The following is a 13,368-nucleotide window of genomic DNA, read 5'->3' on the forward strand; positions in this document are numbered from 1 at the left end:
AATTTTTGAAGCATTCGTAGCACACTTCAGTCTGACATGCTATATGGAGGGTTTGTACAATCTCTAATGTAAGATCGGATTGTAATGTGCCTCAGAGACATGGAGCAGAGATTAAAACTTTACTTTTGAAAACATGCTTAAAGATAATACAATAAGCAACTGAAATTTGCCACCTTGCAGAATGTACGTAGATCAGTTTACAAGTTTTGATTTCTCTTTTTTTCTCCTCCTCAGTGCCACAGTGGACTAGGTTTTAAAACAAACTAAAAACCAAACCAAACCAAACCAAACACAAGAAGATGCAGAAGCAAAATAAAAGTGAACCTGCAAGAGGCAACAGTGTTTTCCAGACTGAAACAAAGAATGTAAAGAGGACAGAAAGAAGCACAGAACTGAGCACTAACTGGCATTTGGCAGAGTTGTTCTCTCTGCAAAGAAACAAAGCCATTAGAGCAGAGCCTCACTGACAGTACCTAAGGAGAAAAAAAAATATACATATATGCAAGGAAACAGATTAGTTATTTGTAGGAATTGCTCAAAACAAAGTGACATCCACTGACTGGAATACTAGCTGGAAACTTCAACACTCAGGAGATCTCATGAGTGTGATATCTGAAGGCTGAGTGGAAGGTTTGAAGAGGAAACGTAGGTATAAGGAAAGATATAACAATGATACATTGCAGAAATTATTCCCAAAGTGGGTGGATGTGAATGGAGCATAAAGGTAAGGTACAGTCTGGAAGACAGGTTGTTTGGAAAAGTTTCAAAAACTCTAGAGCTGAATACATGTAAGATACTTTGAACAGCAGTTACAGTTTATTTTATAGAGGAACAGGGAGCCAAGAAGGTAGCAAATATGGAGATTCAATTGAAAAAAAAAAAAAAGAAAAAAAGAAAAGATTAGCCATGTTTTCAGAAAGCGGCCAAATAAGGAAAGCAAGCTTTCTCAACTTTTGGAAAGCTTGGTAACAAAGAAAAATGTATAGAAATGTATGAAAATTAAAATATTTTAAAAGTATCATTTTGATACTCTCACCTAAATAAGGAAAAAAATTATTAGTTGAGATTGGATTGGTTTATATCTGTTAGTGCTGGAACAGTTGTGGACTGCTTCTAAATTCCTATTCTCATTACACAGAAACAGCACCGACTCCCCACATATTTCCCCATATATACAACCAAGCATCACATTAGGGTTTCTTAGTAGCAGAATTTTTTAAGAACCTTTTATTTAATCCTCAGTCACTGTGACCATTACATCTTTTGCGAAGTTTCGGCTTTTAAATTCTCATCTGTTTTGGCTGGCCTTTCACCTTCCTCTGGATTAAGTCTGAAGTCTACTTCTGGGAGACAAGTTTCTTGCAACCAGCCTGGCTTACTGAACAGTAAAACTTTTCTGTTGCGCTGGCACCACAATTAGTTTTCACTTCAAATTTTTGCACCACCTTAAAATGTCATCAGTGACATTTATATTAATTACTAGATACAAGATGAGAAGGATCATTTTGTCCCTAGACACAAAATGCCTGCTGGGCCCTACAAATAATGAAAACGTTACATTATTTTACAAAAGAAAAGAGGCACACAAAGAAGCCAGAAAAAAATAACGGTTCTAAACGTTAATCAGCCATTCAGATCCATTGAGAAATGTAAGTGCAGGGAACTTACACTCAATCTGAAGAGGGAGCATACTCCATACAAACAAAGCCTTTGAAAAATCCTAATATTGACTGAGAATGTATCACTGGCCTTTTTATAAAGCTTATATCTTGGTTAATAGGAGCAGATTTTCACAGAGATGGCATAAGAAAAAGCTATGAACAATGGATATCAGGGATCTACTTGTGGGGAACATTGAGCAATTTTCGTTCAAGCAGGATACAGTACAACTAATAAGCATTATTGAGGAAACAGGCATTGACCACAGCTTTGAGGTGGATCTGCCCAGGTTTTCATCTCCAACGAACTCTCCCTTCCTCTGGCACAAAAGGCTTTAAAGTCAGAGAAGCCAGGTTTTACTGTAGTATTAATGAAGATCCTTTACTTTTCTGAAGAGAGAAAATCCAAAGTGACTATGCCAGATGGAGTGTAAATATCAACAACTAAATGAAAAGGTTCATAAATAACTCCTCCTTCCCACTGTGTCCTTGCAGGTGAGTCATTTCCTCAAACCTACTTTCAATGACAATTCAATGACTCTCCGAATTGCAGTAAAATCTGCCTAGCAACTCCTAGTCCTCAGGATGTTTTTCAGGAGGACTTGTCTGACTGCTGCCTCAACCACTTGCAGGCTTCCAGCTCCATACCTGCATCCTCCTTTCTGACACACACACTGGGCTCAAACATTTTGGTCCCAGAAAAAGGCTCAGTTCCCCACCACATAGGACCAATCTCCCATCCCTCCTTCGACTGGAACTAGCACAGCTTTTCATAGGTTTTTGCATAATAAAGAAAAACTCACAAAATGTTCCAAACCAAAGATATGGAAGCTTCCAAGCTCAGTGCACAGTGCATTTTGTAATGTTTCTCAGCACACATATATCTCGATAGGTCTTTATTGATACAGTACATACCACTGATACATCACTACAACAGATTCTCATTAAGAAGTATAGCCAGATGAATTTGTATGTGTGTGTGCATGTATGTACATGTGCATGAATGTGTGTATGTATGTACATATCTATCTATCTACCTATCTACCTATCTATCTATCTATCCATCCACCTACTATTTTTTAGCTCATCCCTTTGTGTTCTCAACGTTTTTCAGCCAGAAATCTCTTCCTTCCTCCCTTTATCACAACCAGCATCAATCTCAAAGTGCAGGATTTATTAAACTCCAATTACAGCTTTTTATTCTGCAGGTGAGCTTACTTGTTTAGTTTTGTTTCTTTCCAGTCATGGCACATATGCTGGTTTTATTCCTCAGAATCCCTAACTTGGATTATTTTTCCTCCAGTTAAAGGTTGCTTCACATAAAAGCAAGCTGCAAATATATGATTTTTAGATGAGCCACCTGGCTCTTATCAATTTCTGTCATAATTTCCTGCTTTTGAGTCACTGCATTTCTCTCTTTACCAGTTGTTTACAAAGTCTGTGTGGATTGTCTTTATCCTCATTTGCTGAAAGCCTGAGCACCAAAGTTCCATTTAATTATTTTAGGGCTAGTCACTTCTTTCTTCACTAGCATGTCAGAAGACAGTCAACCCATATGACATGGCTTCTCAATCTGCAAAACTGATCTTTCAGAGGATCAGCAATTGCACATTAGGGTTGGGCCCCAAAGAGGGAAGGAAATCTTGTGCGCAATTAAATGAATGTTATTTTGAAAACACTGTTTATGTGTTTAATAAACATCCTAATGAAGGACCAGATGGGAAAATTTCACTGTATTGTACAACAAAAGATGGGCTTCTATCATGTATTATTTATTATTATTATCATTATTTAGATCTAGCTACCACCCACTAGCCTGTGAAGTGTGTAGCTCAGAGTGACATGACAAGATTCTGACACCCTTGCAGAGGCATCAGTCTGCATGACAAGAAGAAACGGTGGTGGCTGGACCATCAGCATCAGCTACCAATATCAGGAACTACATGAAACCAGAAAGCAAGCCAAAGGACTGTCCAGCACTTGAATACCAGAAGATTAAATCAACACTGCAGGACCAGGATAAGGAGAAAACACCAAATCAGGGGCAAATTTACAGCCTTCCAAGGCACATGAGCAACAACTAGGCAATGCTTAGCTGAACCAGGTTTGCCCACACATGGTTGTTAGGGAAGAAGACAGTGAAGGGTCACTACTGCCAGCCCCGAAGGACTAGTGATCTAGATAAAAACCTAAAATATTGATCTAAGACTCCTCTTGAGGTACCAGCTGCAGAAACTTCCAAATCCCAAACAGATCGGATAGTCCAAAAGTAGCTCTTCTGTTAATTACTGCTTGTTGCAGACTTTTGAATAGAGCTCCGTCCGCACTGGGCTTGCAAGGCAGTATAATAAGCAGGTGCATATAGTAAAAATACTTAATTTTACCAATTTCTGTCTTTTTTTTTTTTTTTTCATTGAAGAAACCCATTATGACCAGCAGTTTGCAGCATATGAACAAGGGAGATATTTAGTGTCTCCTAACTACCTAACTGTGACAGAAGCCAAAGTCAGCCAAGGTTTTGCAATGAAACTGCCTAGATCTTTTCATCATAATGAGATCCCCAAAGAAGATCAAAAGACTTTGAAACTCAGAAAACAGGGTTTTATTAGAGTTTGAACTAAACCCAAAAAACTGAATAAAAAACCCTCAAAATGACCAATTCAAGCAGAATAGAAATAATAAAAAAAAAAAACATTCCTAAATATGTCTACCTCATTTATAGACTTGGTTTCAGTCAACTCAGTGACTTTCTAAGTTTGTCACAAACTGGACTGATCCTCCCTGATCCCTAGGAAGTCCTTTCTATCATCCTACCAAGTTTGTCTGCCTGCTCCTCCTGAGCTGCAGGCTCCCAGCTTTGTGCTGTAACTCTTTTATGTGCCACACTCAGCTGTCTTGCAAAGTTTTTCCACCCACATATGCCCAGCTGCTGGATAGACAGGAGCCATCTGCTTTACCCTCCAAGGGGCTGCACCTGACTTTGCCTTCATAAAGGGACAACCTACAACTGCGAGCAGAGGTCTAGGAAAAAAAAAATCCTGTCCACTATGCAAATCTTTAACAATTTAGTGATAGTCTGTTTATGGATTCTAGTATAAAGGAAAATGATAACTCTAATAGATGCAGCACCACTCTAAAATTAGTTTTTCTGCAGTACTACACTTAGACAAAACAAAACTCTTACTATCCACATCCATATATATTTGACAGCAAGGATGAATATGTCAGCTGTAGCCTTTGTAAAGATCTGATTAAGAAAGAGGGGGCATAAGGAGCAGAAGCAATTAGATTTTATGAATCTTTGTGAAGATGATGCAGGACTAAGTAGGACACGTTCTTTAAATGTTAAAACACAGTGAACATGTAAGTGTCCCAACTGCCACTGTTGTTGAACTGGAACAGAAAGGGATAACTGAATGAAATGTCTTAGAATAGGACAAGACACTGGGTGTAAGATGGAAGGGCCAGAAAAGTGAGGTTGATGGCTGAACCTACCATGGTGGTTTCTCTGGTTCAGTGTGAGGTATGAAGGAGGAGAGCTCTACAAAAGCACAGATAAGCATGGACATGGGAAATAAAGAGAACAGAGAAAAGGACATAGACCTCATACAGAATCGAACCCAAGCAGCTTGCACATGCCTTATGTGAAGGAGTTACTGGGATTAAGTTCTAGGCCAGTGCTGAAAATATATAGCATAAACCAGTCTACCAGACTCTGCACAGGATTTTACAGATCTACTGTTAATGGGGAGGCTGGGGTGCCTTCCCACTCCATGATGGCTTCTGTAATAAGGGTAGTTCTAGGGAATCCTGCTGAAAGAAAGCAGGGAGATGAGCTGTGACCTGGTGTGCTTCTGCCTCTTGCATACCCTTCAGCTTTAGCCTGGGGGAGACTAAAAGAAAAATTCAATATTGTGCAACAGCCAACATAATATGAGATACTAGTACAACTGTCAGGAGTGGGAAACTAGTGGGTTTAAATGGCAGGGATCACAGGGAACAGCTAAGGGTCATCTATCTGCCTGCCTTGCATGGATAATATAATGAAATTGATGTTTCAACTTAAATAATATCAAGCTAATTTATTTAAAGTTCACTAGGTAAATAAAACAATCAAATGTTTAAAATCATGCCATAATATAAAAGAAATCACTAGGTCCTTAATCCTAAATTTGAAATCACTGAATCAGTATAACATATTCAGATTCATGACAGATGCTTTATTTTTCTAGAGGAAAAGACCAGCCTGGCGCAGGCAGCATTCCCTACAGTAGTAGGGAATTTTTGCAATATAATTAGTAGTAGTAGGGTAGTTTTGCAATATAATGTAAGTGGCAGTACTTCTATGTGAGGTTGGAGCAGACTAGTAAAATGCAAACATATGAAGACAGGATTCTCCACAGCCTGTTAAGATTTGGCAATAATATTGAATTAAATATGCCTTGCACTTGGCTCACTGAGAACATTTCATTTCATCAGAATTGTGATGTTCACTAATGACTGAAACCTTATTATTTTTGTTAAAATTGCCTAGTATTTGGCTTTGTATGCTTCAGTCATGGGAGTTCATTCAGTCTTTCTTTTTTATTAGTTTGGGATATAAGGGCTAGCAAAAGATCTGTCAGCTCTGGAGGAACAAACTGTGTGGGCTGAATCTCATCAAATTCACTGATGTTATGCTGATCATGTTTAATATCTGTTCAGGGATGTAAAAACTTTTTCCCAGGACTGAAATTATACTGACTCTGCCCAGTACCCATGAAAGGAAGCTAATCTAAGGGAAACTGAGGGAATACTATTCACTTGTTAAAAATTCCTCTCAGCAAAGACACTTTTTCCAGATTAATAACCCTCTCCTTTCTCAGAATCCTGAGCAGATCTACATAGAGCCCTAAAGTCAGTTCATAAAATGTGTTTAAACTGGCGTGAGAGAGAATTCTATGATAGAAAAAAGTTCACTCTTTTTGAACTTATACAAAAAAGTACTCAATATTTATATTATGTAGGGGAGCTCAAACCTATGAATGACATTGTTATTTACTACCTCCTTTCTGTTAAAATATATTTTTAAATGCAGCCCTCCCTTATTCTCAAATTATTCAATTTCATATCAAGGTGCTGAAAGAGATGCCTCTTTTTAAACCTCTCCTTTAAAGGAAATAAATCAAAAGGCTAGAAGAGTGTCATATAGCAATTTATTCACAGCTCTGACTTTCCAAAAGATGTAAAACCAAAATGAGTCTGAGACTTGCCTATGCAGGCCCTTGAAGAAGTGAGACAATCTTTAAATCTGCTTTATCCTTCTCGGGTGCTTGCAGGGCTCCTCTGCTGTTCTTCTGCCTGATCTTCTCCCTCTGACATATCAAGCTGCCAGTCTCCCTCCCTTCATTTCTTTGCTTCTCTGTGGTACATCTGTATTGCCCCTGCTCCTCTGCCACTGCACTTTTTTACATCTGCTGAGGATATTTCTTGTTTTCAGGCATCCCCTCAGCTGCAGCAGAGCCCTCCCTTTTACACCTGCAATAGCCCGGCTAACCTGGCAAGCCCCTGGGAGTGGCTCACTGAAGGCTGCTGATGGGCAGTGAGCCATGCTAACCAGCTATGGGTCCTCCCAAGTCCTGCCAGGCCTCTCCTGTCTCCCAGGTGTTGATAAGAAAATGCCTCCTGGGTGCTGAAGGACAAAGGCTGGACAGTCGACGAGGAGGCACAGGGGAGCAAAATATCTGATGTAATTCTGAGATCCCAAATGCTCCTCATGAGTCACAGGGTGCCCTTGTTGAGCACTGCCTTCTGTGGGATGTTGACAGTGTTCAGTAACTTTTTTGGGTCAGTTATATGCAGCAGCTGAAAGTTCTGGGCCTGTTCAGATAACTTATTTGGCAGAATTAGAATCCCAAGTGATTAGTTTTCTGAGGAAAATCTTCTAATGAAATATTCTGTGTCACATTCCTCCTATCCTTTAATCTATAGGCAGTGTCTTGAAAACTTATTTGGAGGTAATTTGAATTTAAAAGAGGAAATAAATCCACTGAAATCATCCCAACAGCAGCTGACTCCACTAATCAAGAAAGATTTTTACATAGCCAGGGATCTTTCATCAAAGGCATCATGAAACCTTCAGTGGAGTCACTCAGGACTTTGCAGGATATTATAAAGCATCTTTCATGCAAGTTCTGTCCAAAATTCTTTATTAAACTATGTGAGTCTGTCTGAAAATGAGGATGAGGTTGGACAAGTCTTGTGTAAATGCAAGGAGCTGTGGTCTTGCACAGATCCTCAAACAATTCCAGAACCTGTACTCCAACCTGACGTCCCCTATGGACAATCCTGGAGGACAGGGCCTGCTGCCCTCAGCCATGTTCAGCTGTATTCACAGAATCACAGAATGTTAGGGATTGGAAGGGACCTCAAGAGATCATCCAGTCCAATCCCCCTGCCAGAGCAGGAACACCCAGACGAGGTTACACAGGAAGGTGTCCATGTGGGTTTTGAATGTCTCCAGAACAGGAGACTCCACAACCTCCCTGGGCAGCCTGTTCCAGTGCTCTGTCACCCTCACTGAGAAGAAGTTTCTTCTCAAATTTAAGTGGAACATATTGTGTTCCAGTTTGTACCCATTACCCCTTGTCCTACCATTGGCTGTCACCGAGAAGAGCCTGGCTCCATCCTCGTGACACTCACCCTTTAGATATTTGTAAACATTAATGAGGTCATGCATATTCACATGCTACGTAGCACAAACACTCTTGCCAGCACTGTGAGGTGGTGTATTTGTTCTCACTACCTGATTTTCATACCCCTAATATTCAGTTTATGAACTGAAAGGGCTGCCTCAGTTGACATTTTCTGTTTGTTTTCGATTTTGGATTTTTTGTCTATGACAGACCTGACTGCCTCAATTCTTAAAGTCTCAGAAACATCTCACTGAGTGGGAGGATTTTAGCTTGATTTCCCACTGAAATGAGGCTTGTTTCATCATTCATTCTGCATGTGTAGGTACAAGCTGCTCTCCTGCTTTCTAATCCATTGCTGAATTTCAATCAAATTTGACAAAGATTCTGTGAGTTTGGTGAAGGCAGCAAGCTAAAGGGTCCCCACTGTGAAAAAGACAAAACAGATCAGCAATTTTTAGGGAATCAGAGACTTAAGCAGTTGAGGGAGAGTAAGAGAGATATGTTGAAAACCAGGTTTTTGCTTCTTCTACCCAAATAGCTACTTGCTCCATTGTTTCTTTCTGTTTCTGAAGCCAGGACCCACACCATTCCTGCCACATCAACCATTACAATTTCACAGGCTTTATAAGGAACACAATGCATTCTGGTTTCCAAAGCTAGTTTCATTTTTGCTGATGTGTTTTTTTTGTTGGTTTGTTTGTTTGTTTTTCCTAATAGCTGAAGAAAAATCTGTGAAGAAAACAAGAGCTGAAAGCAAGCCTGTTACTCCTTATGTACTGAAACGATAGGGTTTTGCTGAAGTTGTCCTGGTGATATATGTAAGCGGCCACTACTGGGTGAATTATTGACAGTTACTGTTCTGCATTATTTTGTTCCCATCTATTGGCTCTGTAAATAGTATGGCAGGTGACGAACTACCTGGTTTGATGCTCAGCTCTTACTGACCAAAGGGCTTCCAGGGAACACTGAGTTGCTCAGAGACCTAGCTGTGAGACAAGTATGAATCACATTTGATAAAAAAGAAAAACCTTGATTAATAGGACAAATGTAGATCTTTTCTGCTTATGTTTTAGGGTAATCCTTTGTGTCCTTGAATTAGGAAGGCCAATGTCATGCCAGCTGTATTGGCATGCTTGAAAATTCAGCCTTTAGCACAGAATAATGATGAAACTTGCCTTTAGAGGAGAAAATCTGATCGAGTTCCAAAGATGAAAATATAACCCCCCAAAATAGAAATAATGCTAGTAATTAGCTAAAAAAGAATGAGATTCAATGACTTAATAGTACCATTCAAAGAGTTTTAAGCTCTTTATAATTAAGAAAAAGTTTAGAAGAACAGAATATGAAGTCTCCTGTTATGAATGGAGGTAGTTTGCTAGGGATGTTTTGGCAGCAAAGTAATTCCCAAAATAGAGTACTGGATTCACTCCCAGCTAAAAGGAGCAAAACTTGCAGATGTTGCTAAAGCAGACAAAAAACAGAACATACATATGTGACCAGATGCAGCAATTCTAAGAATTGCATCTGGCACAGAACATGTGGCTGTTTTAGCATCACACCAAGAAGTGTTACTCAGTACTTATGTACCGTATCTTTCAGAATGCCCTGATTCAGCAAACAATTTAAACACATGCTTAACTTAATCACATGAATAGTCCCAGTGGGATTACTCATATACTGAGGGATATATGGTTGGACTTGATGATCTTAAGGGTCTCTTCCAACCAAAATGATTCTATGATTCTATGTTTAAACAACTTGCTGAATCAAATCATAAAACCCCTAACAATCTGATCTGACTATGAGTAAACTGACTAATAAGATTCCTGGAGACAAAAGGTCTTTTATTTTTCTGTACTTCATTTGCTGCATTCTATTTCCTTCAGATGAATTTCTTCTCTTGGGTTTTGGTTTGCCTGATTCCTATCATTATTGTTCATCAAATATTTCATATACAAGTGCTTTCCAAAACAAGACAATCAATCCAGAGCAACATATTTGCAGTAATATATAACTGACTGAATATTTTTCTGTCATGCAGTGGCTGTAGGATCTACAAAATTATTTTCTGCATGCGTTTATGCTGATAAGCTAGAAAAGTAAATAAAATTTAATGCAAAAACCTAAAGAGAGCAATAGATGATAGTTATTTGGCCTCACATTATGCATAACTACATTTGAGATTTTCAATTATATTCACAACACGATGAGGAGTCGTTAGGAAATTATCCACTTCACTTCACTACTTTCTTCTCTCTTCAGATATGGACTGTCCCATCTGTCTTGCATTTGTAAATTTTCTGTCTAAGGATTACGAGAGATGGTGCAATGCAAAAGGCTTGAGGGCATTGGTTGATTATGGGGAAACAATAGATGCCCATGTTTCTTTAAATAAAAAACAAATGTCCAACATCCAATTTCCTGATTCTAACAAAGGAGGTAAGAGACCTGCTGGTCAAATACCATATTAATCCTTTCCCTTTTTTGTTCTCACTTTATTTCCCATATTCTCTGTGATTGTCTTTAAGACCGCTCAGCCCATCACCGGGGACCACATCAGCCTCCCAGTTGCCTTCAGAGGGCTGAATGTAATTTTAGGACTGTATAAATGTAGAAGCAGTTACATTTACACGGTCCTAAAATTACACTTGACCCTTCAAAGGCAACTGGGAGGCTGATGTGGTCCCCGGTGAAAATGAGTTTGCCACCCTTGACGTAAAGGAAATGATACAAAAGCATCACTTATTCCCATTGCCGCACAGGATAACTGACTGGAACACCCTGTCAGAGGGGCCATTGCCATCCTGCCTGCTGCTGGCCCTGCCTTCCTCACTGCCCTACCTCTCTCCTGACTGCCCAGGTTGCCCGTTCTCCCTTGTGCCAGCTCTGACACTCCTCACTCCTTTCCATGAGCCAATTTAACATGCTAACGCAGCAGAGAGCTAGCTAGGGTTGTCACCACTTTTGCCTTTTGCTGTCAGGGAGGTCCATGACAGTTCATAGATGGGTCTGGTGATCACCAGAGACAGCCCAAAATGAGTGGTGGGAATGCATGGCCACGAGCAGGGTGGCCAATGAGAGGGGAAACGGGGAAATCCCTCACCGCACAGCATGCAGCTCTTCAACTGATCCACAATACTGTGTGCTTAAGAGGATGCAGAAGATTTGCCAAAGCATTTGGACAACAGCAACTGGCAGTATCCACTTTTGCCAGAGAAAATTTCCGTAAGTGGTCAAGGGATCAAACAGTGCCATGTATTCCTAAGGAAAAGCACCAGAGCCCCCACTCCCACATGTTCTGCAAACAGTGCAGCAGACAGTTCAGGGCTAGAGGGAAAAAAAAATCACAGCAGGTTGGCAATAGTTCACATGCAAAAAGGTGTTTAATTCTTAAAAGTATCGATAGTAAGTTATTTACCTAGCTCTAATGCTTTACCTACAGGACTTTATAAGAACATTATGAGGATTAGCTGATGTTTGTGAAGTGCTTTATGGATGAAAGTACTAAGTGTCCAGGACAGAGGCTACTGACACCAATTGCTTTCTGGCATTCTGCATTATATATGCAAGGGAACAAATGAATTTAAACAGGTTTACTAAAACCCATTTGATTAGAAAATAAATCACTTGTGAAAATACTCAAAGGCAAAGCTTTTCACCAGTAAAAAGGACAGTCCATTCCTTCATTCTGGTGCAGCAGGACACAGTAGCCCTTGCCATCTAAATAACATGCTTTAAATGTATGAGACGTGTAAGAAAACTCATTCACCACGTGAAGAAATGTTGTGAAATCCTTCCCCTGAGAAATAAAATGCAGCAGATTGCAGTTAAGAATTTCATGATGCATTCTTGAGGACATCCCTTTCAAAGATGAGCAGAGGGGCACTAGGCCATACACCCTGGGAGTAGGTCACCCAATTAGTCTCCATTTAGGAGAGCAGAATAATTGGCCTTTGAAGTAAAAGGTGTTCATCCAGATAAAATCTAGATGTTGTAGACTTTGAGATTTACCTATTACTAGTTATTAACCTTCATCATATTTAATTAAGCCCTGTGGGTAAAGCACAAGCACTGAGAGATTTTTATACCCATGACATATTTTCTAAAGGGACACTAAGTACAATGTCCTCTACCCCTCTTGCTTTGCTGAGTGGGGATTCTGTCATCTAGTCTTTTCCTGTACATGGCAGAGAATGTCTGAGAGTACTCTGCCTGGAGTAACCTGCATTTCTGCAGTTCACATGGAACATTAAGCATCAATGCTTACTTCAGGAACCCTAGTTATTGCTGCCATATAAGGCTGTTTACATTAATTCCTCCATCAGCACTAAATATCTGTGTGAGGAGCACCCTACTTTAGAGAAAGATTACATACTCCTGAGTATTTCTTTCAGTGTCTCAGCAAGCAGAGTAGTTTATCTGGATATCCACTGTCATGGCATTGATGGGTACTGAAGTTACAGGCATATTAGAGCTACACATGACCTAAACCTCACACCTGACCCTTTAAGATTCACAGCTGAGTCAGTCATAGCTGAATTTTTTTACAATGAGGGTGGTAAAACACTGGCATGTTGCCCAGAGAGGTGGTAGATGCCCCATCCCTGGAAACATTCAAGGCCAGGCGGGATGGGGCTCTGAGCAACCTGATCTAGTTGAAGATGTCCCTGCTCACTGCAGGAGGGCTGGACTAGATGACCTTTGAAGGTTCGTTCCAACACAAACTATTCTGATTCTATGATAGCTGAGGCAGACCTGATTTAAGAGGATCATATTCAAAGCTTCTTATTGGGAAGCTCTACTCCAATAAAAATCTATAAGGGCTGTAGCTTATTTGTCTATGCAAAAAAAAAAACAAAACACTTTTTTTTAAAGTAAGTCTATCAATTTGAGGAGTATTGTACCATGCCCAAAAAAATGTAGAGACTAAAATGACAGAGTATGTGCTTTTTCCTGGCTCCAGTTTCTGCCTAGATTTCTCCAGTCCCTGGAGGTTTTACGGTGCTTCAGTGATTCATTTACAAGTCCCGTGTTTG

Source organism: Columba livia, chromosome 2, assembly GCF_036013475.1.
Source record: "Columba livia isolate bColLiv1 breed racing homer chromosome 2, bColLiv1.pat.W.v2, whole genome shotgun sequence".
Classification (NCBI taxonomy): Eukaryota; Metazoa; Chordata; class Aves; order Columbiformes; family Columbidae; genus Columba; species Columba livia.